Source organism: Haematobia irritans, chromosome 2 (genome assembly GCF_050003625.1).
Source record: "Haematobia irritans isolate KBUSLIRL chromosome 2, ASM5000362v1, whole genome shotgun sequence".
Lineage (NCBI taxonomy): Eukaryota > Metazoa > Arthropoda > Insecta > Diptera > Muscidae > Haematobia > Haematobia irritans.
Genome location: NC_134398.1, coordinates 29,511,648 through 29,538,373, shown reverse-complemented (window position 1 = coordinate 29,538,373; position 26,726 = coordinate 29,511,648). Strand labels below are relative to the sequence as shown.

Below are 26,726 nucleotides of genomic sequence, written 5' to 3'. Positions count from 1 at the left end.
CAGGGTTAACTTTGATCTGCAAAAAAATTTGCCTACCCGAAATATTGATTTTAGACCGCATAAAATATATACCGATCGACTCAGAATAACCTCTTGAGCTGAGAATGAAGCCGTCGAGTCGCGCAACCGACCAGTTTTTGCCAGTCGAAGCCGCCGCCGAATGTGTCGACTCATCTCGACTTAAAATTAGCCGCCAATTAATCAAAAATATTGATATAAATCAGAAAAAATTATTAATAATTGTTGTATTTTTTATATAATAATTTTGCAAAAATTTAATCAAATGTAAATGTGATTATAAGATTGGTTGTTCAACTAATCTCATTACCATTCGGATAATTTAAAATTGATTTTATAATGGATAATTTTCCGCCGCCGAAAAGACAAATTTATGTCGGCTTAGCCGTCATGCCACCGCCGCCGGGGGCAAAAAATTAGTATTTAACTGCCGCCGACAAAAATGGGTCGGCTTCATTATCTGCCCCTGAGTCGATCTGGCCCTTGGTGTCCGTCCGTCCATCTGTCTATGTATTTGTTGTTCGCAGTATTCCGGTCGCAATTATTAGCCGATTTTGATGAAATTCGGTATATGGTGTTTTTATGGTACAAGGACGAACGCTATTGAATTTGGAAAAAAATTGGGTCAAATTTAGATATAGGTCCCATATATATGTATCGCCCGATACAGATCATTAATGCTGGTTGTCGTTTTAACAACGCATGGTGTCATTTTATCGTTGCCAGACTGACACCGCCTGTTCTTCGTTTGATTTACTTTCATGAACGGGTCATTTTGTATCGTGCACGCCGTTCATGATTTTTTCTATGGATCTACTATTTTGCTAGACATTTTTGTTGGGATACCATTTTCATTGGGATGTAAGTTTTACTGGGATGTTTGCTTGTAATTTCAATTCTGAAATTATTGTTATGTTGGATTATTCTTATGTTGGTGTACATATGATTTATGTACACCGGTTTTTGATGTAAGACCTCTAGAGAGAGACTAGAGACTGAAGCCTATCCATTTTTATCGGTGGCGACTGATACTAAAATCTTGCCTCCGGCGGCGGCTTGACGGCTAAGCCGATAAAAATTTGTATATTCGGCGGCGGACATTTATCCATTATAAAATCAAATTGAGTGTGTAAATATAACCATAGCGATAGGCGGTACACCGAAAGAATTCTCTTCGTTAATTTTACGACGAATTCTTCATTAACTATTCTTCCTGAATTCTTCATTAAAATAACGAAATTTTCATTAATTTTCGTAAATTTTACGAAGAAAATTTTACGAATATACGAAACTTCTACGAAACATTCTACATTAACTTTTCTTCGTAAAAAGTTCGTACTTTTAACGAAACTTTCTTCATATTTCATGAATTTTGTGAAGAAGTTTTTACGAATATTTTACGAAACATTCTGCGTTAAAATTTCTTCATAAAAAGTACGAAACATTTTCTTTGAAATAACGAAGAAGTTTCATTGAAGTTGTAAAATTTCCGTTCGCGGCATTAAATTGTCTTTTATAATGTGTTTGAGTGTATTCCTTTATTCTATTTTTTATGCAAGTCTATGCTACTTCTCATTTAGGTGATAGCGCGCTATGAATAAAAGTGAAGCAATAAAACTAAAAATTATTCAAAAACTTAAGATGTAAAGTAGTGATGTCATTTTTCACACTTGCAACTACAACCAAATGCACTTTCGACTATAAATTTTTTTCTAAAAGTTCGAACATTTTTCAGAAAAAAGTACGAAAATTTTTCATAAAAAGTACGAACATTTTTCATAAAAACTACGAAATTTTTTCATAAAAAGTACGAAACATTTTCATAAAAAGAACGAAATTGTTTCATAAAAAGTACGAAGATTTTTCATAAAAAGTACGAAGATTCTTCATAAAAAGTACGAATTTTTTCTTACAAACTACGAAAATTTTGGAAGAACTTTTCTTCGTAAAAAGTACGAAATATTTCGTACTTTTAATGAAAAGTTTCTTTGGTTGTAAAACAATGACAAATTTCGTACTTTTAACGAAATTTTTCGTTCTTTTTACGAAGAAAATTCTTTCGGTGTAGGCGAACACTTATTTACGTGTATTTCTTATGGGAAGCCCAAAATCCGCGACGGAATACCGTGACGGCTAGCGGCGTGTCGCTAAATTAAAACTTATTCTAACTCCTTGGCGAAAACTGGTATAGTGTTGCCATCGCTTAACAATTTTTTAACTCACCACTAGGAATTGCTGTTGCCTGGACACGTGTAGATTATTTTTTTCTTGAAATAACTCAACAAATAACAAGCCATTGTATGTTTTTATTCAACTTCATTGTTTAATATTGTCAAAGCATGCTGTATTGACAACAAAAACGCTAGGAAACATGAAAAAGGGAATTATTCGCCGTCAAGCTTATTGTATTTGCCGTTGCGGCAAAAATGTTTCGCCTACCACCTATCGATATGGTTATATTTACACACTGAGGTCATCTGAATAGTTATGAGATTAGTTGTACAACCAATCTTACAATCAAATTTAGATATCATTCAAATCTTTTGAGCACGATTTTTGCGAAATTGTTATAGAAACCTAATATTGAATAATTATGGATCGAAAGTGAAAAATTTTGGCAGAAAATACAAGAACTATTAATACATTTTTATATTTTTGAATTAATTGGCGACTAAGTTTGAGTCGAGATAAGTCGACATATTTGGCGGCGGATTCGACTGCCAAAAAAGGGTCGGAGGGGCCTAAAATCAGCGGCGCGACTCGGCGGGTGATTCTCTGATACTGACACGAAATTTTTGCCACATTATTAAAGTATCCATTAAAAATAAAATACCAACCAATGGTATTGATTGATTTTGGGTGTAAGATTCACAATTTTGGCAGACTGAAACAATTATGAATAACTTCCTAGATTTATTTATTGATTGACTGGCGGCTAAATTTTAATCGAAATGAGCCGATATAATCGGTTGCTGCGAAACTCTCACTGCCAAAAATCTTTGACATATCGACTTGTCGACTTTATTCTCTAATTCGGAGTTCATTTTCGAGATCTTCGTATGTATATTGGAAAGATAATAAAAATTCATCATTTGAATTGCTTAAGACATCGGGAGCCACCGTGGTGCATTGGTTAGAATACCCGCCTTGCATACACAGGGTCGTGGGTTCGAACCCAATTTCGACCAAACACCAAAAAGTTTTTCAGCGTTGGATTATCCCACCTTAGTAATGCTGGTGACATTTCTGAATGTTTCAAAGCTTCTCTAAGTGGTTTCATTGTAATGTGGAACGCCGTTCGGACTCGGCTATAAAAAGGAAGTCCCTTATCATCTAGCTTCACATAGAATCGTGCAGCACTCAGTGATAAGAGAGAAGTTCACCACTGTGGTATCGCAATGGACTGAATAGTCTAAATGAACCTGAAATATTGGGCTGCCACTATACCTAAACTAACCTATGTCATCGATGAAAGGAAAGCGTCTTTTATGTTATCTTTATTTTTGACAATTGTAGACAATCACACAAAAAACATATTTTTTTTTGTTTTCCATCACAAAATTAATTGATCCAATGTTTCCAAATACAAAAATGTTAGTATTAATTAAAAAATTAATTGATACTTGTGTAAATCAGGTCGAATAAAATAAAACAAATTAATTGATACTATTAATTTTTGTGGTTTATTTTTGTATCAATTAAAAAATTTCTTGAATCAATTAAAATTTTTAATTGAATATTTTTTAAAACTCAATTAAGACTTTAATTGGAAAAATGGTGGTGGAATTTTTGCTATCTTAAATTTGACTACAGCTTTAATTTCCATTTTATATCGTTATAAAAGATGTCAATTGTTTCGAAAATTCAAGAAAAATCGTTAAGACACGTCTACAATGAGGTACGTTATAAACTTGTTCGATTATATTAATATTTTTTATGTGATAGTGGTAACACTGGTAGCCAGCCACACGACCATAAACAAACGATCAAATGGATTTAACACATAAAATAAATGCAAACGAATGTGGCCCATCATCGATGACAACAACAACAACAAATACGAAAGCCCACAAAATATAAAACCAATAGCTCTCGCTCTCTCCCATATCTCTGCACAATTAAATAAGAATGTTGTGTGCATTTTTATAAGATAGCAAACGCACGAACGAAAGTAATCAAAGAACCGAACACAAGTAGGAATGCCCACAGCCGCCCAACAACATCATCGTTGTTGGCTACATAATAAGTTCATACAAAGGCATTGCAATTAACGTTGCAATACCGCCGCCACCACCATTGATATCACCCAAATAAATACGAGCGATCTCTCTTCTGAGCTACTTACTCTGAAATAATATGCTAGAAGAATTATTATACTCCCTAAAACAAAACACTAAAAAAAAAACAGAAACAGAAAAGTACTAGCAATAATAGGCCTCTCCACTGACAACAAAAACAAACAATATTTTTGCACCTTATGTGACGCGGCAGCAACAACGGTGTGTACCCATCGCCATCGAAGTACTGCAAGTTCGTTGATCTCAGCAAAATAAAATAAAACAAAACGATTATATGGTAGACCTTATATCGTGTCTTGTAGCACTCTGTCAGATGATGATTTGATAGACATACATAGAGTAATAATGAAACGTAAAACAGTATATACGATAAGCAATACAATACAGTGAAAAGAGAGTAAACTGAATAGAACTTTATGTAGCAAGAGAATACGAAATTGATACTCTTAAAGAGTCTTAACTATGGAAACAAATCCAAAAAAAAATCCAATAACAAAAACGATAGTTTTGTTATCGTTTGCCAAAATCCAAAACTTTACAACATGATCTTTGGAATTATCTTTTTGCTATGTCACCATTAGGGTTAAGGGCTTCGAATCGAAAATATGAAATGTTGAAAAAATGCGAAGATGCATGTGTGATGGCAGGGAACGTGAGTGATCATCAGTATTAGAAATACAAGGCGAATTTATTGATCATCAATCGGTATAGAGAACTACCTCTAATGTCACAGACGTTCTACTTGACGACCCATCAGACAAACCTGATTTCTTTAATATATGCTAGAGGTTTCACATATCTGGATCAAACGGATATGCTTTAGTTTATTGACATACATTCGTCAAAGAATTCTTTGACGAATGTATGTCAATAACGGCATACCAAAATACTATAGCTGTATGTATGTATGTCAACGACGGCATCCCTAATGTACTATATCCGCATATTTCATGTAACCTAACGCCTATATTCATAATAATTTACTGACAGTTTATGAAAGAAATTTGTATGGTAATAGTAGGTTTTAAGTCAACGTTAACTTTTATGAATATAGGGGTAAGTGTGTAAATATTAGGGCTGTCATTCGGGATCGATTTTTATAAATCCCGAGACTTGGGATTTCAAAATATAGAATACAAGGATCCCGGGATTTTTTTTCAGTATTCTTTAAATATTGTATGCAATAACAATCTACGGCACCAAAAAATTGTTGTAATTCAATTTTATTAACAAAAAAAAAAAAAAAAAATATAAATAAGAGAAAATACAAGTTAATTAAAAACCAATAACAAATTGCTATCATACTTAACGAACACTTAGTCCAACTGAACAATATGAAGAAAAGAAAAACAAAATTAGGACAAAAATAATTTAAACCCCAATTTCATAGTGCTATCTTACTCAGCAAAACATTTTAAGGATTTTGATTAGATTAGGTATATTTTAGTACACTGTGTCAATCCTTTTGTACTTCATCGTTTTAAGTAACTTTTTAAAAATATCAATGCATCCAAATTTTGTATCAAATAAACGCGATCTTGCCATATTCTCAACTGACCTTTTATCATTGCTTTTTATTTTACGTGGCACAAATTCCATTTCACATGAACTCATTGTTCAAAGGAGGACCTTATGGTTTAGTTCGATTTTTGAAGAAATTATGATTTTTATAGTATACCTCATGTATATCTCTTCTTACTCAAGGTGTACCATAAATGTTTATTAACTCAGGGTATGAAATCTAAGGGCCGTTTGCACTGAATGAAGACTCCAATTTATTAAAAAATAATTCTAAAAAGCCACCAATTAAACAAATTAATCTCGTCCCGAAAATCCCGGATTTCGGAACGGAATTTATCCCGGGTGACAGCCCTAGTAAATATAACCATAGCGATAGGCGGTGGGCGAAACATTTTTTCCGCAACGACAAATACAATAAGCTTGTCGGCAAAAATTTCTTCTTTTCTTGTCTCCGAGTGTTTTTGATGTCAATATAGCAGAATTTTTTAATATTTAAAATTGAAGTTAAAAAAAAACATGTAAAAGTTTGTTATTTGTTGAGTTATTTGAAGATAAAATAATGTGCACGTGTCCAGGCAACAAAAATGCCTTAAAATTAAAGAAATTATAAGAATTAAAAAAATGAAAAGCGATGGCAACTCTAATCAATTTTCCTCCAATAAACATAGACAAATTAGAAGAAGACGCAGTCTTGACATTGCAAAACTGAAGCACCAGAGGACTCTGCCAACAAAATATCATGAAGTTTGCGTCGACGTGTCTCTCAAATGTACTACCGTTTGCGTCGGAAAATATCATAACATTTGTGTTTTTCATAAATTTCTGAATTAAAACCCATAAAAGCAATTCCAAAACGATTATAGAAAATTAAAATAAAACGTATTCCTGGGCAGAGCTGCCTTGGAAAAAAATTGACAAATAAAACAATTTTTTGTTCATAGCCCTCTACACCTTGACATTTGTTTTCTCTTTATAAGAGCCCAAGGCATAATCTTGTTATTCTCAATTATCTTTAAATAAATTTGAATCACTGTTGCCACAGTTGGCTGAATTGTTCTAAAAATAGATTTTTAATGGTAGAATTCTTGATGATTTTGACAAAATTTTCTATACAAATAAAATTTTGACAAAATTTTCTATAGAAATAAAATTTTGACAAAATTTTCTATAGAAATAAATTTTTGACAAAATTTTCTATAGAAATAACATTTTGACAAAGTTTTCTATAGAAATAAAATTTTGACCAAATTTCCTATAGAAATAAAATTTTGAGCAAATTTTCTACAGAAATAAAAATAAGACAAAATTTTCTTTAGAAATAAAATTTTGACAACATTTTCTGTAGAAATAAAATTTTGCTAAAAATTTTCTATAGAAATAAAATGTTGACAAAATTTTCTATAGAAATAAAATTTTGAAAAAATTTTCTATAGAATTAAAATTTTGACAAAATTTTCTATAGAATTAAAATTTTAACAAAATTTTCTATAGAAATAAAATTTTGACAAAATTTTCTATAGAAATAAAATTTTTACCAAATTTTCTATAGAAATAAAATTTTGACAAAATTTTCTATAGAAATAAAATTTTGACCAAATTTTCTATAGAAATAAAATTTTGACGAAATTTTCTAAGGAAATAAAAATTAGACAATATTTTCTATATAAATAAAATTTTGTATAGAAATAACATTTTGACAATATTTTCTATAGAAATAAAATGTTGGCAGAGTTGTTTATAGAAATAAAATTTTGACAAAAATTTTCTATAGAAATAAAATTTTGACAAAATTTTCTATAGAAATAAAATTGTGGCAAAATTTTTCTATAGAAATAAAATTGTGACAAAATTTTCTATAGAAATTAAATTTTGACGAAATTTTCTATAGAAATAAAAATTAGACAATATTTTCTATATAAATAAAATTTTGAAAAAATTTTGTATAGAAATAACATTTTGACAATATTTTCTATAGAAATAAAATTTTGGCAAAGTTGTTTATAGAAATAAAATTTTGACAAAAATTTTCTATAGAAATAAAATTTTGGCAAAATTTTCTATAGAAATAAAATTTTGATAAAATTTTCTATAAAAATAAAATTTTGACAAAATTTTCTATAGAATTAAAATTTTGACAAAATTTTCTGTAGAATTAAAATTTTGACAAAATTTTCTATAGAATTAAAATTTTGACAAAATTTTCTATAGAAATAACATTTTGACCAAATTTTCTATATAAATAACATTTTGACAAAATTTTCGATAGAAATAAAATTTGGACAAAATTTTCTATTGAAATAAAATTTTGACAATATTTTCGATAGAAATAAAATTTTGACCAAATTTCCTATAGAAATAAAATTTTGACAAAATTTTCTATAGAAATAACATTTTGACCAAATTTTCTATAGAAATAACATTTTGACAAAATTTTCGATAGAAATAAAATTTGGACAAAATTTTCTATAGAAATAAAATTTGGACAAAATTTTCTATAGAAATAAAATTTGGACAAAATTTTCTATAGAAATAAAATTTTGACCAAATTTTCTATAGAAATAAAATTTTGACCAAATTTTCTATAGATATAAAATTTTGACCAAATTTTCTATAGAAATAAAATTTTGACCAAATTTTCTATAGAAATAAAAATTAGACAAAATTTTCTATATAAATAAAATTTTAAAAAATTTTGTATAGAAATAACATTTTGACAATATTTTCTATAGAAATAAAATTTTGACAAAATTTTTTATAGAAATAAAATTTTGACAAAAATTTTCTATAGAAATCAAATGTTGACAAAATTTTCTATAGAAATGAAATTTTGTATAGAAATAAAATTTTGGTCTATCGCTATAGTTATATTTACACACTGAAGGAACTAAATGAAGATGGACCTAAGTATGCCTGTAACTACCGACAGTCAATGGGCCTACTTTAGAAATTCTCTAACTCCTTCTGACCCAGTGAGAAATTTTATAATTAATTCCACACAAAAAGCATAGATTTCTGTCCCAAATTAATCAAAGTGAATTATATATAAATCGAATTCATATTTTATTGTCTTCTTTATATGTTCTAGTTCTTTCTAGAGTGGAATCTTTCCATCTACAATACCCTTCTTAACGAAAAAAAAAACCGAAAATAATAAACTGACCCTATTCCTAAAAGAACTTATCAACCCCTACAATTTGCATAGTTTTGCAGCTGTTTGGTAAATATGCAAATTCTATATAATAGGCAACAATGTAGGTATATCAAATAAATCTTCAATTCCTAATGATAGCAAACAATTAAAATTGGGTACATTTGACAATGCCAAAAAAGAAGACCAAAAAAACTTGTTGAAATTAATCAAATGGACAATGGATGGATGAGAAAGATATGAGTTGAGTATAACACAACTCCTGCTGAGATTGTTTCCTCCTGAAAAGGATGTATTTTGCAGGGTGGTGTTACTTAAGGAACCTTCAAACATTAGATATCCAAAAAAGATAAATATGTACGCGAAACTGAAGCTAACGCCGACCACTTGCCGCTAGTCGACAAAGTCGCCGATTGTATCTCTTCATATAGATCCATTGGTTCTACATATCTATTCCTTTATATGGGTGTCCCTATGCATGCCAAATGATGGGCAATTAGCCGTCACGGAATTCCATCGTGGATTTTGGTCTTCCCATAAAAAATAAACGTAAACAAGTGTTCGCCTACCGCCTATCGCTATGGTTATATTTACACACTAATATTCTCTAGTCACCTTTCCTTTGATATATTGCACATCGATATGTGTGAACCCCCTCTTAAAGTGAGAAGACTGCCAAACACAATCTCTTCTCTCATTACTCACAACATCTGTGAGCATTATCACAAACAGCCGAAGGTAATCTAATGACAAACGAGTGTGTAAAACTGCATTTATTCGCAAGGGTAAAAGGGCCCAAAAATATTTCGCGGTATTTAACAAAAGCAATGCAAAGAAAAACAAAAAGATGAACAAACAAAAAATCGTTAACAAAACAATTGTGAGAACGGGTTATGACGTCACACCATCCAGCCGGTGAGGCATTGTGCTAAAAGGTCAATGACCGACCTTCGAAATGAACTTCTATATCAAAACAATGGCAATGGCAAAAACAAAAAATCAATATTAACGGTCAAACTAAGTCATCACAACAATGGGAATTAAAACAGAAACTTTCTTTAAAGGACTAATGAGAGAGTGGCCATTTCTTTTATAGACATTTTATAAATGGTAAAAAAATAATAATAGGAAAGTGTTTGTCGTATTACAAACCGAAAATGCTACCAAAAAACTACCAAACAAAACAATGTTATTTTTATTTTTTTTGTCAACATTTTATTTCTATAGAAAATGTTGTCAAAACATTTTGTCATAATTGTATTTCTATAGAAAATTTTATCAAAATTGTATTTCTATAGAAAATTTTATCAAAATTTTATTTCTATTGAAAATTTTATCAAAATTTTATTTCTATAGAAAATTTTATCAAAATTTTATTTCTATAGAAAATTTTCTCAAAATTTTATTTCTATAGAAAATTTTCTCAAAATTTTATTTCTATAGAAAATTTTCTCAAAATTTTATTTCTGTCGGACATTTTGACAAAATTGTATTTCTATAGAAAATTTTGTCAAAATTGTATTTCTATAGAAAATTTTGTCAAAATTTTATTTTCATAGAAAATTTTGTCAAAATTTTATTTCTATTGGAAATTTTCTCCAAATTTTATTCCCATCGGAAATTTTGTCAAAATTTTATTTCCATCGGAAATTTTGTCAAAATTTTATTCCCATCGGAAATTTTCCATTCCAAATTTTATTTCCATCCGATGTTGGCAACATTTTATTTCTATCGGAAATTTTGGCAAAATTTTATTTTTATCAGAAATTTTGTTAAAATTTTATTTCTATAGAATATTTTGTGAAAATTTTATTTCTATTGAAAATGTTCTCAAAATTTTATTTCTATAGAATATTTTCTCAATATTTTATTTTTTATAGAAATTTTTGTTTTTTAATTTTATTTCTATAGAAAATTTTATTTCTATTAAAATTTTTTTCAAAATTTTATTTCTATCGGAAATTTTTTCAAAATTTTATTTCCATCGGAAATTTTGTCAAAATTGTATTTCTATAGAATATTTTGTGAAAATTTTATTTCTATAGAAAATGTTCTCAAAATTTTATTTCTATAGACTATTTTCTCAATATTTTATTTTTTATAGAAATTTTTGTTTTTTAATTTTATTTCTATAGAAAATTTTATTTCTATCGGAAATTTTTTCAAAATTTTATTTCTATCGGAAATTTTGTCAAAATTTTATTTCTTTCGGAAATTTTTTCAAAATTTTATTTCTATCGGAAAATTGTCAAAATGTTATTTCCATCGGAAATTTTGTCAAAATTGTATTTCTATAGAATATTTAGTGAAAATTTTATTTCTATAGAAAATTTTCTCAAAATTTTATTTCTATAGAATATTTTCTCAAAATTTTCTCAATGTTTTATTTCTATAGAAATTTTTTGTTTTTTAATTTTATTTCTATAGAAAATTTTGTCAAAATTTTATTTCTATATAAATTTTTCTCAAAATTCTATTTCTATAGAAAATTTTTTTAAAAATTTTATTTCTATTAAAATTTTTTTTTTTTAAATTTTATTTCTATTAAATTTTTTTCAAAGTTTTATTTCTATCGGAAATTTTTTCAAAATTTTATTTCTATCGGAAATTTTTTAAAAATTTTATTTCCATCGGAAATTTTGTCAAAATTGTATTTCTAAACAATATGTTGTGAAAATTTTATTTCTATAGAAAATGTTCTCAAAATTGTATTTCTATAGAATATTTTCTCAATATTTTATTTCTATAGAAATTTTTGTTTTTTAATTTTAGTTCTATAGTAAATTTTCTCAAAATTTTATTTCTATAGAAAATCTTCTCAAAATTCTATTTCTATAGAAAATTTTCTTAAAATTTTATTTCTATTAAAATTTTTTTCAAAATTGTATTTCTATCGGAAATTTTGTCAAAATTTTATTTCTATCGGAAATTTTGTCAAAATTTTATTTCTATCGGAAATTTTGTCAAAATTTTATTTCTATAGAATATTTTGTGAAAATTTTATTTCTAATTTTGTTTTTCAAAATTTTATTTCTATAGAATATTTTCTCAATATTTTATTTCTATAGAAATTTTTGTTTTTTAATTTTATTTCTATAGGAAATTTTCTCAAAATTCTACTTCTATAGAAAATTTTCTCAAAATTTTATTTCTGTTATTTTTTTTTCAAAATTTTATTTCTATCGGAAATTTTGTCAATTTTTTTTTCTATCGGAAATGTTGTCCAAATTTTATTTCTATAGAAAATTTTCTCAAAATTGTATTTCTATCGGACATTTTGTCAAAAATGTATTTCTATAGAAAATTGTGTCAACATTTTATTTCTATAGAAAATTTTGTCAAAATTTTATTTCCATGGGAAATTTTTTCAACATTTTATTGTTATCGGAAATGTTGGCAAAATTTTATTTCCATCGGAATTTTTTTTCAAAATTTTATTTCTATCGGAAATTGTGTCAAAATTGTATTTCTATCGGAAATTGTGTCAAAATTGTATTTCTATAGAAAATTTTCTCAAAATTTTATTTCTATCGGAAATTTTCTCAAAATTTTATTGCTATCGGAAGTTTTGTCAAGATTTTAGTTTCACCGGAAATTTTGTCAAAATTTTATTTCTATCGGAAATTTTGTCAGAATTGTATTTCTATAGAATATTTTGTGAAAATGTTATTTCTATAGAATTTTGTTTTTCAAAATTTTATTTCTATAGAATATTTTCTCAATATTTTATTTCTATAGAATTTTTTTTTTAAATTTTATTTCTATAGAAAAGTTTCTCAAAATTTTAGTTCTATTAAATTTTTTTTTCAAAATTATATTTCTATCGGAAATTTTGTCAAAATTTTATTGCTATCGGAAATTTTGGCAAAATTTGATTTCTATCGGAAATTTTGGCAAAATTTTATTTTTATCAGAAATTTTGTTAAAATTTTATTTCTATAGATTTTTTTTCAAAACTTTATTTCTATAGAAAATTTTGCCAAAATTTTATTTCTATAGAAAATTTTCTCAAAATTGTATTTCTATTAAAAATTTTTTCAAAATTTTATTTCTATTAAAAATTTTTTCAAAATTTTATTTCTATCGGAAATAACCTCACCCTGTTTTTCCGTAAAATGTCAGTCGGAGAATTTTAGTTTTATATTCACTGCACTGTAAAAAACGTCGGGCAAAGGGGAGGTCCCCCTCCTCGACCAAATGTCGAAAAGTAAAGTAGCCGTTCATTGCGTAGACGTTTTGTCAAAAATGTATTTCTATAGAAAATTGTGACAACATTTTATTTCTATTAAATTTTTTTTTTTTCAAAATTATATTTCTATCGGAAATTTTGTCAAAATTTTATTGCTATCGGAAATTTTGGCAAAATTTGATTTCTATCGGAAATTTTGGCAAAATTTTATTTTTATCAGAAATTTTGTTAAAATTTTATTTCTATAGATTTTTTTTCAAAACTTTATTTCTATAGAAAATTTTGCCAAAATTTTATTTCTATAGAAAATTTTCTCAAAATTGTATTTCTATTAAAAATTTTTTCAAAATTTTATTTCTATTAAAAATTTTTTCAAAATTTTATTTCTATCGGAAATAACCTCACCCTGTTTTTCCGTAAAATGTCAGTCGGAGAATTTTAGTTTTATATTCACTGCACTGTAAAAAACGTCGGGCAAAGGGGAGGTCCCCCTCCTCGACCAAATGTCGAAAAGTAAAGTAGCCGTTCATTGCGTAGACGCCCCTTTCAAGCACACCTGAAAATTTCAAGCAAATCGGATAATTTGTTCCAATTTTCAAAAAGTCGTGCAAGGGGGAGGCCCCCATACCCCTCCAAATATGAACACATGAGGTACCCCATATTAATTTCGTAACCTCACCGTGGTGCAATGGTTAGCATGCCTGCCTTGCATACACAAGGTCATGGGTTCGATTCCTGCTTCGACCGAACACCAAAAAGTTTTTAAGCGGTGGATTATCCCACCTCAGTAATGTTGGTAACATTTCTGAGGGTTTCAAAGCTTCTCTAAGTGGTTTCACTGCAATGTGGAACGCCGTTCGGACTCGGCTATAAAAAGGAGGTCCCTTGTCATTGAGCTTAACATGGAATCGGTCAGCACTCAGTGATAAGAGAGAAGTTCACCAATGTGGTATCACAATGGACTGACTGGTCTATATTAAGTGAGCCTGATACATCGGCTACCACCTAACCTAACCTCACCGCACGTTCTCTGTAAATTCCAAGTAAATCTGAGAATTTTAGTTCATTTACTGTATTGTAAAAAAAGTGGGACAAAGGGGAGGTCCCCCTCCGTGAGCAAATATCGAAAAATAAAAGAGCGGGTCTTTGTCTAAATGCCAACGCCAACCTTCACTGACAATTTAAAGCAAATCGGTCAGCTTGGGTCCAAGTCTCAAAAAGTCGGACAACGGGGAGGTATCCCTCCGCGACCAGGTATCAAAAAATGAGGTGCCCTATTTTCACCACATGAGCGCCCCCTACGATCTCTCAAAGTTTCAAGTAAATCCGTTTAGCCGATTCCGAGCTTACCCGGAACATACAAACATACTTTGAATTTTATATATACAGATTTTGTCAAAAATTAATTTTTATAAAAAATTTTGTCAACAATTAATTTCTATAAAACATTTTGTCAAAATTTTATTTCTATAAAAAAAAAATTTCAAAAATGAATTTCTATAAAACATTTTCTCAACACTTTATTTCTATAGAAAATTTTCTCAAAATTTTATTTCTATAAAAATTTTTGTCAAAATTTTATTTCTATAGAAAATTTTCTCAAAATTTTATTTCTATAGAAAATTTTCTCAAAATTTTATTTCTATAAAAATTTTTGTCAAAATTTTATTTCTATAGAAAATTTTCTCAAAATTTTATTTCTATAGAAAATTTTCTCAAAATTTTATTTCTATAGAAAATTTTCTCAAAATTTTATTTCTATAGAAAATTTTCTCAAAATTTTATTTCTATAAAAATTTTTGTCAAAATTTTATTTCTATAGAAAATTTTCTCAAAATTTTATTTCTATAGAAAATTTTCTCAAAATGTTATTTCTATAAAAATTTTTGTCAAAATTTTATTTCTATAGAAAATTTTCTCAAAATTTTATTTCTATAGAAAATTTTCTCAAAATTTTATTTCTATAAAAATTATTCTCAAAATTTTATTTCTATAAAAAATTTTCTCAAAATTTTATTTCTATAGAAAATTTTCTCAAAATTTTATTTCTATAGAAAACTTTATTTCTATAGAAAAATTTCACAAAATTTTATTTCTATAGAAAATTTTCTCAAAATTTTATTGTTATATAGAAAATTTATGAAGTACATCTTAGTTGAAGAGGAATATTGTAAAAAATCTACCAAAACATCAATAATTATACCAATCTACCAAACAGTAAAAAATCTACAATATTTGGTAGAATTCTACCCACCGTGATTACAATAACAACTACCCAGTGCACCGAGCTGTCGGTAACGAGTTGACCTACACACGTAAAAAGAGGATTATCACATCGGCTATCACATGCAAGGTCGTAGCAGAATTGTAGTGATGTCCGTTCGTCCACCTGTTGAAATCAACCAAGTAATTCGATTGTGGATGACAGTCTTTAGTAGAACTTTGAACGGTAATCCCTGATGGAGGGTACATCAGATTCGGACTGGTTTTACATACAGTAGGTAACGGATATAAGCACATCTCAAATAAGAAAATTATACATATAAGAAAGTCATTAAAACACCATGCCCTCGTTTTCTTTTGATAAATAATTGCCTATAAGAAAAAAAACGCTTATAAGAAACAAACATTCTGTATTAGACTGAGTTTCTTATATCCGTTATCCACTGTAATTATCGATTCTTATTTTATACAAAATATCATATTTATATTTTGTTTTCTATTTTTTTTTATATATTTGTTTTATAAACACAAAGAGATTTCGAAGCTATTTTCCTATTCTCTTTGAATGTGTCTATTTAATAAAATTTCTCTTCTTATCTCGTCATATTTTCATAGAACCTATACAACTATAGAGCAACTACAAACTGAACAACGAACATGTATGAAAGAAATTTTATTTTTAGCTTGTGTTTATTTTTCCCTACAGTCAATTGACTGAGAGAATGACGGAATACAAAAATAAATCTCTATTGTTGGATGTGTATGTGTGTATATGTGTGCGTTGGCATCAATCCATACAAAGTGCTAACGGCGTCTACATGGGCGCCGTGGCTTAGTTGGTTAAAGCGCCTGTCTAGTAAACAGGAGATCGTGAGTTCGAATCTCGCCGGGGCCTAACCAAATAGAGAATTTGGTGTAGATTTTTTTTAATTATATTTTTGTTTCTTTATATTGAATTGTTAAAATGTTTATTTTTTTTAAATACAAGTAAAGTTCTGTTTATTTTTTAAGAGAAATGGAAATTAGAAATTCATTGTTAATGTACGACTTATACAATTAGGGTAGAATTTTTATTGTTTTTTTTTTTTTATTGTATATCTATATTAAATTTTTACAAATAGTATTTTTTCTTTATATTTATGTTTAAAAATAAAATTATTTGTATTATTTTTTTAACTTATAAAATTTTTTAGTTTTTATTTTTTTTCTTTATTTTGAAATTTTATAAAATTTTTGAAATTTGAAATTTTATATATTTTATATATTTATATATACAATATTTAAAAAATTAAAAAAAAAAATAAATAAATGCAGCAACCAAGTAAATTAATGTTTATTTTTTAGGTGAAATAGAATTCAGAAATGGATTTTTAATGCATGACCAATTTAATGGTTTTAGATATTTTATTTGCTTTATATTTTATTTTTAATCTATATTAAAATTGTATAATTTAATAATTAAAATTTTCTCATTTCGCTTTTTTTTGAATTTTTATTTTATAAAAATACACACACACTTAGCAACCAAGTAAATCAATGTTTATTGTTTTAGGAGAAATGGAAATTAGAAATTGATGCATGATCAATAAAAATGAGGTAGATTTTTATTGGTTTATTTTTTTTTATTATATTTTTTTAAACTAAAATTATTTTTATTATATTTTTAACTTATGATCAATAAAAATGAGGTAGATTTTTATTGGTTTTATTTTTGTTTTTTTTTAATTATAATTTTTTAATTATATTTTTTTTAACTAAAATTATTTTTATTATATTTTTAACTTATAAATTTTTTGTAAATTTACACTTTTTCTTTATTATATATTTTTTATATTAAATTGTTATTTTACAAAAAAAAAAACAAGTAAATGTATGTTTATTTGGTAAGATAGAAATTAAAAATTGATTTACAAAAAAACCAAGTAAATTTATGTTTATTTGGTTATAAATAAAAAGTAAAAATTGATTGTTGTTGTATTGGTTTTACTTCCTAATTTTATTTATATAGAAAAATAAATAAAAGTTTTTACCACAAAATGGATGTAATTTGTCAATTAATTGAAAATTAATACTAAAAAAATTAAAAGAAATGCCAATTAAACTTTGGCCAGGCCCCGGCGAGATTCGAACTCACGATCTCCTGTTTACTAGACAGGCGCTTTAACCAACTAAGCCACGGCGCCATACGTAACACGACTGTATAGTATGAAATGCTTGCCATGGGGCCAATAGGGAAAATCTCTAAACAATTCTTTTATAGGGATGCCAATGTTAGAAATTGCAAAAGATGGGAAAAATTTTGGGTGTTTTTAGATTTTTTTTTTTTAATTTTTTTTCTTTCAAATCAAAAATATTGATGACAAAATAGTTTTAAGGGCAAATTTTCATGGTTACTTTTTTTGAAATATTTAATAATAATAGTTATTATTAAACCCATATATTCCTGTAATATCTTGAAAAATTATTACCCTTCCAAAAGTGGGCATTTTCCGTGAGACATTTGCTATATTATCACATTAAAATTAACCTCTCCTTAGTGGATACCTCCCAAATGTGGACGAAAATATTATTTCTTGATTTGTATAATACGAATTATGTATGGTTAAAATTTTGAAAAAGAAAAATGAAAACAAGTCGAAATGTGTCGACTAGGCCCCGGCGAGATTCGAACTCACGATCTCCTGTTTACTAGACAGGCGCTTTAACCAACTAAGCCACGGCGCCATATGAAACCTGTAAACTGTATAGGGTATCCAAAGCCCCATGGATAGGGAAAGTAATTATATATAGTATAATTAAATAAGTAAATAACTAAAATAATTTTAATAATTAAAAAAATATTAAATTTTTAGATAAGCAAATTTTCAATTATATTCTAAACGAATATATAAAATTATAAAATAAAACATGGGACGATATGGCGCCGTGGCTTAGTTGGTTAAAGCGCCTGTCTAGTAAACAGGAGATCGTGAGTTCGAATCTCGCCGGGGCCTATCTACTGAGGATCACATAAATTTTTCTTATCAACAATTTAAGTAATTAAGTAGAGGAAAATAATTATTAAAATTAAAGAAGTATATCTTTAATTTGGAAAAAAATATGTATACGCATATACATTAGCAAGGTGAAAGTTATAATTATATGGCAAGGTTATAACTATATTGCGTATTGGATACAGAATAGGTTTGTGGTAATCTGCAATGTAAAGGTGTCTATATGTGGACGCTTTTTTCCCATAGTACAAAATGATCAAGTTAAAAAATCAGTGGCACCACCACTCCCCCTTAGTTCGTTGGGCGGATAATTTTGAGTGTACAGTACAAACTCTCAGAAGTGGACGACACCACCATGGTTCCCACAGTTGGTAGAATTGTACCAAAAATGGCAGATTTCTTTACTGTTTGGTAGAATTCTTGATGTTTTGGTAGATTTTGCAAAATATATCTCTTGCACTAAGAGGAACATCAATTTTCTATAGAAATAAAATTTTGACAAAATTTTCTATAGAAATAAAATTTTGACATTCATAGAGAAGTAAAATTAAACCTTTGACTCCTAAACTGTGTGGCGCCGTGGCTTAGTTGGTTAAAGCGCCTGTCTAGTAAACAGGAGATCGTGAGTTCGAATCTCGCCGGGGCCTATCCACTGAGGAACTTTTAGTTTTTATAAATTAAACTAAGATAATAGAAATAAAATTTTCACAAAATTTTCACAAAGTTTTCTATAAAAATAAAATGTTGACAGAATATTCTCTAGGAACAAAATTTTGACAAAATTTTCTATAGAAATAAAATGTTGACAAAATTTTTATATGAATAAAATTTTTATAAAATTTTTATGTTGACAAAATTTTCTCTAGGAATAAAATTTGGATAAAATTTTTATAGGAATAAAATGTTGACAAAATTTTCTTAGGGATCAAATTTTAACACACACTTCTATAGGATAAAATTTTGACGATATTTTTTCTAGGTATTATTTTTGAGAAAATTTTCAATAGAAATAAAATTTTTACACAAATTTCTATAGAATAAAATTTTGGCAAAATGTTCTCTAGGAATAAAATGTTGCCAAAATTTTCTCTAGGGATAACATTTTGAAAAAAAAACTTCTATAGGATAAAACTTTGACGATATTTTTTTTTAGGTATTAATTTAGACAATATTTTCAATAGAAATACAAATTTTTTTTCAAAAATTTCTATATCATAAAATATTGGCAAAATTTTCTCTAGGAATAAAATTTTGACAAAATTTTGGCAAAATTTTCTCTAGGAATAAAATTGTGACAAAATTTTTTATAGGAATGAAATGTTGACAATTTCTCTGGGAATAAAATTTTGGCAAAATTTTCTTTTGAAATAAAATTTTGACAAAATTTTGGCAAAATTTTCTCTAGGAATAAAATTGTGACAAAATTTTTTATAGGAATGAAATGTTGACAATTTCTCTGGGAATAAAATTTTGGCAAAATTTTCTTTTGAAATAAAATTTTGGCAAAATTTTCTTTTGAAATAAAATCTTGACAAAATTTTCTTTTGAAATAAAATATTGACAAAATTTTCTTTAGGAATACAATTTTTGATAAACATTTTTTAATATAAAATTTTTACCAGAACAGGGGGGATAGTCTAAGTGGTGAGTAAGAAATATCGGGCTGCCACTACGATTGCCACAGTGGGTAGAATTCTACAAAAAATGGGTAGACTTTTCACTGCTTGGTAGATTGGTAGAATTCTTGATTAGGTTAGGTGGTAGCCCGATATATCAGGCTCACTTAGACTATTCAGTCCACTGTGACAATTCTTGATGTTTTTTTTTAGTTTTTGTTTATTCCTCTCCACAACTAGTTTTTGCAAAATATTCCCCTCTACAAATTTTCTATAGAAATAAAATTTTGTAGAAATAAATATAATTGAAGTGAAATTATTTGCCACCGCATGGCGCCGTGGCTTAGTTGGTTAAAGCGCCTGTCTAGTAAACAGGAGATCGTGAGTTCGAATCTCGCCGGGGCCTATCCACTGAGGAACTTGTTTTTTTGTAATTTAAAAAAATATTAGATATAAAAATTCAATTTTGGCGTTAGGAGAAATTTGACCTACTTCAAAAACACTGGATTCCAAAGAGGGGAAGTAATCCAACACGCGGAGAAAGAATATGATCACCTTCTAGAGCCAAATATTATTATTGGATTTTGTCAAAAATTTATGTCTATTTTCTATAGACATAAATTTTGTTAAAATTAAATTTCTTTAGAAAATTTTGTCAAAATTTTATATCCATAGAAAATTTTGTCAAATTTTATTTTTATAGAAAATTTTGTTAAAATTTTATTTTTATAGATTTTTTTTTTAATTGTATTTCTATAGAAAATTTTGTCAAAATTTTATTTCTGTAGAAAATTTTTGCAAAATTTTATTTCTAAAGAAAGTTTTGTAAAAATTTTGTCGAAATTTTCTTTCTATAGAAAATTTTGTAAAAATTTTATTTCTATAGAAAATTTTTGTCAAATTTTATTTCTAAAGAAAATTTTTGTCAAATTTTATTTTTATAGAAAATTTTGTTAAAATTTTATTTCTATAGAAAATTTTGGTAAAATTTTATACCTATAGAAAATTTTTGTCAAAATTTTATTTCTAAAGAAAGTTTTGTCAAAATTTTATATCTATAGAAAATTTTATTTCTATAGAAAATTTTGTCGAAATTTTATTTCTATAGAAAATTTTGTCGAAATTTTATTTCTATAGAAAATTTTGTCGAAATTTTATTTCTATAGAAAATTTTGTAAATATTTTATTTTTATTGTCAAAATTTTATTTCTGTATTTTATTTCTATAGAAAATTTTGGTAAAATTTTATATCTATAGAAAATTTTTGTCAAAATTTTATTTCTAAAGAAAGTTTTGTCATAATTTATTGAAAATTTTATTTCTATAGACGATTTGGTCGAAATTTTATTTCTATTGAAAATTTTGTCAAAATTTTATTTCTATAGAAAATTTTTGTCAAATTTTATTTTTATAGAAAATTTTGTCAAAATTTGTTTCTATAGAAAATTTGGTCAAAATTTTATTTCTATAGAAAATTTGGTCATAATTTTATTTCTATAGAAAATTTTTGGCAAAATTTTATTTCTATAGAAAATTGTGTCATAATTTGTTTCTATGGAAAATTAGGTCAAAATTTTATTTCTATAGAAAATTGGTCAAAATTTTATTTCTATAGAAAATTGTGTCAAAACTTGTTTCTATAGAAAATTTTTGTCAAAATTTTATTTCTAAAGAAAGTTTTATCAACATTTTATAGCTATAGAAAATTTTTGTCGAAATTTTATTTCTATTGAAAATTTTGTCAAAATTTTATTTCTGTAGAAAATTGTTGTCAAAGTTTATTTTTATAGAAAATTTTGTCAAAATTTGTTTCTATAGAAAATTTTGCTAAAATTTTATTTCTAAAGAAAGGTTTGTCAAAATTTTATAGCTATAGAAAATTTTGTCGAAATTTTATTTCTAGTGAAAATTTTATTTCTGTAGAAAATTGTTGTCAAAGATTATTTTTTATAGAGAATTTTGTCAAAAGTTGTTTCTATGGAAAATTTTGTTAAAATTTTATTTCTATAGAAAATTTTGTAAAATTTTATTTTTATAGAAAATTTGGTCAAAATTTTGTATATATAGAAAATTTTATTTCTAAAAAACATTTTATCAAAATTTTATTTCTTTAGAAAATTTTGTCAAAATTTGTTTCTATAGAAAATTTTATAATTTTATATCTATATTAAAATAATTTTATATCTATAGAAAATTTTATTTCTATAGACAATTTTGTCGAAATTTTATTTCTATTGAAAATTTTGTCAAAATTTTATTTCTATAGAAAATTTTTGTCAAATTTTATTTTTATAGAAAATTTTGTCAAAATTTGTTTCTATAGAAAATTTGGTCAAAATTTTATTTCTATAGAAAATTTGGTCATAATTTTATTTCTATAGAAAATTTTTGGCAAAATTTTATTTCTATAGAAAATTGTGTCATAATTTGTTTCTATGGAAAATTAGGTCAAAATTTTATTTCTATAGAAAATTGGTCAAAATTTTATTTCTATAGAAAATTGTGTCAAAACTTGTTTCTATAGAAAATTTTTGTCAAAATTTTATTTCTAAAGAAAGTTTTATCAACATTTTATAGCTATAGAAAATTTTTGTCGAAATTTTATTTCTATTGAAAATTTTGTCAAAATTTTATTTCTGTAGAAAATTGTTGTCAAAGTTTATTTTTATAGAAAATTTTGTCAAAATTTGTTTCTATAGAAAATTTTGTTAAAATTTTATTTCTAAAGAAAGGTTTGTCAAAATTTTATAGCTATAGAAAATTTTGTCGAAATTTTATTTCTAGTGAAAATTTTATTTCTGTAGAAAATTGTTGTCAAAGTTTATTTTTATAGAGAATTTTGTCGAAAGTTGTTTCTATGGAAAATTTTGTTAAAATTTTATTTCTATAGAAAATTTTGGTAAAATTTTATTTTTATAGAAAATTTGGTCAAAATTTTGTATCTATAGAAAATTTTATTTCTAAAAAACATTTTATCAAAATTTTATTTCTTTAGAAAATTTTGTCAAAATTTGTTTCTATAGAAAATTTGGTAAAAATTTTATTTCTATAGAAAATTTTTGTTAAATTTTATTTTTTAGAAAATTTTGCCAAAATTTGTTTCTATAGAAAATTTGGTCAAAATTTTATTTCTTTAGAAAATTTTTGTCAAATTTTATTTGTATAGAAATTTTTGTCAACATTTTTTTCTATAGAAAATTTGATCAAAATTTTATTTCTATAGAAAATTGTGTCAAAATTTGTTTCTATAGAAAATTTTGTTATAATTTTATTTCTATAGAAAATTGTGTCAAAATTTGTTTCTATAGAAAATTTTGTCATAATTTTATTTCTATAGATAATTCTGTCGAAGTTTTATTTCTATAGAATATTATGTCAAAATTTTATTTCTATAGAAAATTATATCAAAATTTATTTCTATAGAAAATTGTTTCAAAGTTTTATTTCTATAGAAAATTTTGTCATCATTTTATTTCCTTAGAAAATTTTGTAAAAATTTTATTCTTTAGAAAATTTTGTCAAAATTTTATTTCTATAAAAAATTTTGTCAAAATTTTATTTCTATAGAAAATTTTGTCAAAAATTTTGTTTCAATAGAAAATTTTGTCAAAATTTTTGTCAAAATTGTATATCTATCTATATAGATTTGTCAAAATTTTATTTCTATAGAAAATTATGTCAAAATTTGTTTCTATAGAAAATTTTGCCAAAGTTTTATTTCTATAGAAAAGCGTGTCAAAATTTGTTTCTATAGAGAATTTTGTCAAAATTGGTTTCTATTGAAAATTTTGTCAACATTTTATTTCTTTAGAAAATTTTGTCAAAATTTTATTTCTATAAAAAATTTTGTCAAAATTTTATTTCTATAGAAAATTTTGTCAAAATTTTGTTTCAATAGAAAATTTTGTCAAAATTTTATTTCTATAGAAAATGTTTGTCAAAATTGTATATCTATAGAAAATTTTGTAAAATTTTTATGTTTATAGAAAATTTTGTCAAAATTTTATTTCTATAGAAAATTTTGTCAAAGTTTTATTTCTATAGAAAATTTTGTCAAAATTTTATTTCTATAGCAAATTGTGTCAAAATTTGTTTCTGTCGAAAATTTTGTCAAAATTTTAATCCTATAGAAAATGTTGTCAAAATCTTATTTCTATAAAAAATTTTGTCAAAATTTAATTTCAATAGAAAATTTGTCAAAATTTTATTTCTATGGAAAATTTTGTAAAATTTTTATGTTTATAGAAAATTTTGTTAAAATTTTATTTCTCCAGAAAATTTGGTCAAAATGTTATTTCTATAGAAAATTTTACCAAAATTTTATTTCTATAGCTAGAAGTGTATATTTTCTCGCATGCAACAGAATTATATTTATATAAATATTTACGAAAGAACTTTTTAAACAAAAACTTTATTTTAATTTGCCATCTTCAGGCCCCGGCGAGATTCGAACTCACGATCTCCTGTTTACTAGACAGGCGCTTTAACCAACTAAGCCACGGCGCCATATATGACGCTAACGCCAATAAAAATTATAATTATAATAAGATTTTTCTGATAGCATTTTTATTCATTTTTTTATTATATTTTTATTTGATTGATTTCAATTAAATTTTTTATATAATTTTGCATACCTCATGATTATTTGAAATAATTTATTTTGTTGGTTTTTTAATTAAAGCTAATGTTCTAAAAATATAAAATTCCATAATAATTTTTAAAATATATACAAATATTTATCGATGGGGAAAATAAATATACGAAAGTGCTAACGTTTGTACAATATTCTTGCTATAGAATTTTTTTAGTTTGTTTTTTTTTCTGCATGTGTGTATAAAAATAGATTTTATGGAATTTTGTGATAGCTGGTTGATTTGCTAGTTATGGATGGAAAAAAGGCGCCGTGGCTTAGTTGGTTAAAGCGCCTGTCTAGTAAACAGGAGATCGTGAGTTCGAATCTCGCCGGGGCCTTCATTAAATATCACAATTTTTGTGATGAATGGTTAAAGGTGAGGGTAGGAATTTGGAATTTTCCAAATACTTATAAAATATATGAGAATCGAATTTAGCCGTAATTCAATAAAATATCAAACGCTGTGTAGCATTATTATCCTTGGGTTTTATTAAATAAAGTACTTCTCCTTGAGGTATACTTCGAAATTTTAGACCCTATTATGGTAGATACTATTTGAGGTAATTATAAAATCAGTGAGATGTCTGGCAAAATTCGAAACAATGACGGGAGGAATACAATCTTTGTAATATTAATCAAATTTGTTATTAAAATTGCATGAACAAAACTAGATTAAGTTTAAATCAAAGAAAAGTGGTTACTAAATTGGTTCCATTGTAATCTATAAAGGGGTCAGTTGAACTTTTCCTATGATAGTTTTTAATAAAAAAATGATATCATTATTTCATTAAAGGCTAAATTAGAGTCTGTGTCAGTAAAAAAAGACAACAAATTTCTTTCCATTTCAGAAGAAACCAAAAACTATTCGAAAAAAATCTTAAAAATTAAAAGCTTTCTATAGTTTTATTATTTATCTTGAATAGAATAGATAAGATAGACATATAAAAATATATTAATGACTGACAAGATGTGAATGATATGAGTTAGTCTTTTACTTTTTTCCATTATTAACAAAAAAAAAACAATATTGTGAAAATTATAGATCTGAGCCGAAAGATATAAAATTTCCATAGTTTGGGACTATCATGACCATCATGACCAGTTTATAGAAAATAACTTGAAAAACGAATATGAACACATGGCGCCGTGGCTTAGTTGGTTAAAGCGCCTGTCTAGTAAACAGGAGATCGTGAGTTCGAATCTCGCCGGGGCCTATACAAAATGAGGATCTTAGATTTTTTCCCCAATCATTGAAAATTCAGTTACTTATAAATAAAAAAACTACAATTCACTGTGGGTGAATCTAAATAAAAAATCTAATAAAAAAATAGAAAAATTAAAACAAAATCTAAATGGGTTTTATGACAAGTGGTTACGGATTAGGTTAATTGTAATGTATAAACGAGTAAATTTACATCTTTATATAACACATTTGTTGTGGGTGTATCAAGAAAAATGTATGATTTTTCTGTGGGTGAATCTAAACAAAAAATCTAATAAAAAAATAAAAAAAATTAAAACAAAATCTAAATGGGTTTTTTGACAAGTGGTTACGGATTAGGTTAATTGTAATGTATAAACGGGTCAATTTACATTTTAATATAATACTTTTGTTGTGGGTGTATCAAAAAAAATTTATGATTTTTCTGTGGGTGAATCTAAACTAAAAATTTAATAAAAAAAATAGAAAAATTAAAACAAAATCTAAATGGGTTTTATGACTAGTGGTTACGGATTAGGTTAATTGTAATGTATAAACGAGTAAATTTACATCTTTATATAACACATTTGTTTTGGGTATATCAAGAAAAATTGATGATTTTTCTTTAGAAAAAAAGAAAATCAATAAATAAATAAAAATTCCACAAAAAACCGAATGGGGTTATACGAGTGTGATTACGGAGTAGATTATTTGTAATATATAAACGGGTCAATTGAGACAAAATGCCCCAGTATCAGTTCTCGAAATTATGTATTAACTCCTATAGTTTGCTATTCCGTTTGTAACACATCGAAATATCGATTTCCGACTACATAAGTATATATATATTCTTGATCAGGAAGAAATTCTAAAGCGATATAACATA

The 26,726-nt window shown here is 26.0% G+C and overlaps 1 protein-coding gene and 9 non-coding genes across 12 annotated transcripts in view; 6 read left to right on the top strand and 4 right to left on the bottom strand.

Moving 5' to 3' along the window:
* Positions 1–26,726, bottom strand: part of tai (basic helix-loop-helix family member taiman) — a 421,428-nt gene that overhangs the window by 36,983 nt on the left and 357,719 nt on the right. The gene's annotated exons all lie outside the window — the stretch shown is intronic.
* Positions 16,219–16,292, top strand: TRNAT-AGU (transfer RNA threonine (anticodon AGU)). Its single transcript has one exon. It is a non-coding gene; the product is annotated as a tRNA-Thr (tRNA).
* Positions 17,507–17,580, bottom strand: TRNAT-AGU (transfer RNA threonine (anticodon AGU)). The gene has a single exon. It is a non-coding gene; the product is annotated as a tRNA-Thr (tRNA).
* On the bottom strand, positions 18,048–18,121 carry TRNAT-AGU (transfer RNA threonine (anticodon AGU)). The gene has a single exon. It is a non-coding gene; the product is annotated as a tRNA-Thr (tRNA).
* TRNAT-AGU (transfer RNA threonine (anticodon AGU)) lies at positions 18,317–18,390 on the top strand. Its single transcript has one exon. It is a non-coding gene; the product is annotated as a tRNA-Thr (tRNA).
* TRNAT-AGU (transfer RNA threonine (anticodon AGU)) lies at positions 18,964–19,037 on the top strand. Its single transcript has one exon. It is a non-coding gene; the product is annotated as a tRNA-Thr (tRNA).
* TRNAT-AGU (transfer RNA threonine (anticodon AGU)) lies at positions 20,339–20,412 on the top strand. The gene has a single exon. It is a non-coding gene; the product is annotated as a tRNA-Thr (tRNA).
* On the bottom strand, positions 24,439–24,512 carry TRNAT-AGU (transfer RNA threonine (anticodon AGU)). The gene has a single exon. It is a non-coding gene; the product is annotated as a tRNA-Thr (tRNA).
* TRNAT-AGU (transfer RNA threonine (anticodon AGU)) lies at positions 24,904–24,977 on the top strand. The gene has a single exon. It is a non-coding gene; the product is annotated as a tRNA-Thr (tRNA).
* On the top strand, positions 25,780–25,853 carry TRNAT-AGU (transfer RNA threonine (anticodon AGU)). Its single transcript has one exon. It is a non-coding gene; the product is annotated as a tRNA-Thr (tRNA).